The sequence below is a fragment of the Pundamilia nyererei genome, unplaced genomic scaffold, assembly GCF_000239375.1.
Source record: "Pundamilia nyererei isolate P.nyererei 1_Seehausen unplaced genomic scaffold, PunNye1.0 scaffold00331, whole genome shotgun sequence".
NCBI lineage: Eukaryota > Metazoa > Chordata > Actinopteri > Cichliformes > Cichlidae > Pundamilia > Pundamilia nyererei.
Genome location: NW_005187732.1, coordinates 477,382 through 481,103, shown reverse-complemented (window position 1 = coordinate 481,103; position 3,722 = coordinate 477,382).

Below are 3,722 nucleotides of genomic sequence, written 5' to 3'. Positions count from 1 at the left end.
TAACTTTGTATCTCATTGTTGAAATCAATAAAACAAAGTTGGAAGAAAATAAATAAATAAATAACTTCAGTTCAACTTTTTTTAGAGCTTTCCTTCTTCTTTACAGTCTGATATAAAAAAAAAAAGATTTGAGCTACCATTGTCCACAGGCTTGTGGTTGATGACAACCTTTAAGAATACAATTCCAGTAGTTGCTTCTTTTACTACCATTACTTAAATATAGAATTGGAAACAATGTTTGTGTAAACTGCAAACTGCCACACAATAAAGACATTTACCTACTACTGTTATTGTTTCTTTTCTTCAGCAACATGATGACAGATTAATGACCTGCTCACATGCTTTTGAAATGCAAATATGCTCTCACCATAAAGTTGATTATTTAATAAAGTTTGTTATTATTATTATTGTGAATGTTTTGATCATTTTTTATTTATTCATTCATTTATTTGTATGGTGATTTGCAGCATTCATATTTTGGGTTAACCACCTGTGTGTCACTGGCACAGACAACTTTGTTAAGAAAGCCCGATAACTGGTGTTTGAAGGTAACTGGAGAAATGCTTTCAATGTTTGTCCATGATGTACATTCATAAGCATTTGTTGTGCTTAAGTGGCTCAATAATGCTTTGCTTTTTCTTAATAAGTGTTATAATAAGTGTGGGCGACCGTGGTTCAGGGGGTTGGGAAGCTCATCTTGTAACCGGAAGGTTACCAGTAGGCGGTTGGTGAAGTGCCTTGGGCAACACACTTTAGTTTAGACTAGAATGGGACACCCTGTAATAAAACTGTGACATGTTGAGATTCTCTGCAACATGTCACACAGAATGCATCTCCCTTCTAGAAGTATTGTGTAAGAGAATAAAAGTGTGAAATGGTCTACTGAGCAGTGTTTAGTCTTTCATCGGATGCCTATGAGGAATCAAAAGAACTCGGTGAAGTGTTGATATTTAACACCATCTATATTTACACTTTTTCTAGTTTCCTGTATTAACTCTTTCCATACATTTCGTGTATTTCTGTAGCCCAGGGTTATTTTATTGCCAATTGTATTTTATTTTTATTTTATTTTAAATTTTACTTTTTTGAGCACCGTAGCACTGCTCACAGGAAGTCCCTGCTCAGTGCCAGGTTATTATTGTTTTCCATTGCATCTGTCTGTCGTAGAAGTTTCAGCGTTCTAACGTGTGAAGCCACAGAGTTAATAAATACCAGTTAACAAAAAATTGATTCATCAGAGGGAACAACCGTGAACTAAAGACAATCCAAATAACGTTATAGAAATAAAAACGTTATTAAATACTTGCCAAATACAAAATATTAAGTGAAATGGACAGTGTACCTGGTCCATTTATGGACACTTAAAGGGACAGTATTGAACATTTTGAAGGTTGAATTATTCGGGTGAACTAAATGTTTGGAGGGGTTTAAATGTTTTGGGTCATGTCTATGTTTTTTGGAGCAAATGAAATGTTCCAAATTTTAATAGTCTTAATTCACATTTTTTTCCTCTAAGCTGAGTTTTCTCTGCCAGTCTCCTTATGAGCCTAATTGAACCTAACAAGAGTAGATTTTAAATGTTTGGGGTTTTTTTTTTTACTTTAGATGACAGATTACTGTGGATTCGATTATTTCTGACTACTCAGTTAAAAAGGGTGACTAGTGGCGAGCCAGCCAGGAGATTGGTACATTGGTTTTTATCTCCAACTCATACGACAACACTTTTATTTTCGAAAATGGAACTTGACCTCTGTGAACACTTTCAAGCTGACAGCCAGAAAACCCTGTTTGTTACAGGCATTGAAAGACGCTGTATTGGTGACGATATAACAAATTTTTCCGAGGTGAATGGTACAATCTCTAAAGTCGCCAGGGTCCCAGATGAGCCACGTCAGTCCGAAGGCAGAACACTTATAGTGTACGAGTCTGAACAGGCTATCTTAAAGATAGACCCTTCTGCCTTAGGGGAAGTTATCAGTTCTGAGTCTATGGGGGGTAGTGGCTTCCTTAGCATTTTTCAAGGTGAGTTGCAGGCCAGCCCTACACCCCACACTGAGACATGATCACTTGATGAACATAACATTAATACGACAGCTGACAACATTCCCAATATTGATTAAAGTGAACCTGTAGAGCCCACAAGTGCATTCAGGCCACATACTGATACTTTTGCTAGTTCAGTGCATATAGACCAGGGCATTTACAACGCTTCGCATATTCAGAAAGTAGTGGTTGAACATATTATTCGTAATGAGCCAACTCACCCACCCCTTACAAGCACCACTTACGACTCCTACTTCAACTGACAGTGAAACTGTGAAACCAAGGCCAAGGAGCACCACCCCAAGTACTGAACCTCCTGTAAGCACTAAACCCTAACCTGTGAAACTAACACCAAATGAAACTGCCGAGCTTGAAAGTCAAATAGCTGAGTTGATCAAACAAGTCCAAATGTTTGTCCAAAACCAAAGACATTCAACCAAACCTGAAAAGTATGAGCCCAAAATTTCTTTAGCTGTTAACACCAGGAACCCAAGCGCTGCTGCTAAAGACCCTGACACTCTCCTGGCATGGCTTTGCTTTAAGTGTGGTGAAGACAATTGTATTGCAGTGGGTTGTACAAATGACGCCAATCCCACACTTGTCTGAGGGAAAGCATGCAAAAAATTGAAAAAGAAACAAGCTGTTTTTCCTGGACAACAGGCCGCAATCCTGTTTGCTTTAAACTAGTGGCAGCGCTTGTCGTGGGACACCCAGGAGCAATACATGCCCTTCTTGAAATTGAAGGAGCAGGAGTGCAAAACGTGCCATACTTGGGCTATGTTCTGACTCGTATTACATTTCAGGCAAAGAACAATAATTAGTCGTTTTAATCCTTTTTGTTCCTGAATGTCACTTTAACAGTAAAATTCTGTTGCTAATAGGGACATATGTGCTTTTACGGGTTTATAGACAGCTGCTACTAGGGATGGACCGATCCAATATACAGTACCAGTCCGATCCTGACCTAAATTATTGGATTGGATATCAGGGAGAAAAAAAAATTGTACGGTAATCCGATCCTTTAAATATCACAAATTCACCTCACAATACTTGCAACATGGCGTAAAACCAGGTAGTGACCTGAAATTTTAGTTGTTAGTCGTTATAAGAATTGTTTGTGAACTAAAAAGTAAAGAATCTTTGTCCTGTTTGTCCGTGATTTGGAGAGCCCAGCGTGTGCTCCCAACGCAGGGGAAACAAATTCTGTCGGGGATACCTGCCTTGGCACGACACCTGTTTAAACAGTTTCGTGGTTCGAAAAAAAAAGCTATAAAAAAAAAACGCTTTTTTTCATTACACACAAATTGCACAAAGCTCGGTCTCAGGTTAAATGTGATAGAAACAGCTTACACTGACATCCATCTTGATAAAAGATAAGTATCGAGAGAAGCCGTGTTTGCATTGATTTCCACTGTTTTGTCCTTGAGAATAAAGGTTACCTGGTGGATTGGTTCTCGAGTTGGCTTTATTACACGTTCCTTTAATGCCAGCAAGTACCTGTCATTGTACACAATCTTAGTGACCATGCTGTTACGTTGCAGTCAAAGCAGCATTGTTTTGTGGAATTCTTATATAGCTTGAATCAGAATCAGAATCAGAATACTTTATTAATCCCGAAGGAAATTAGGGTTACAGCAGGCAGCACGCTAATGGCGCATGTGCACTTACAAAGGAACCTT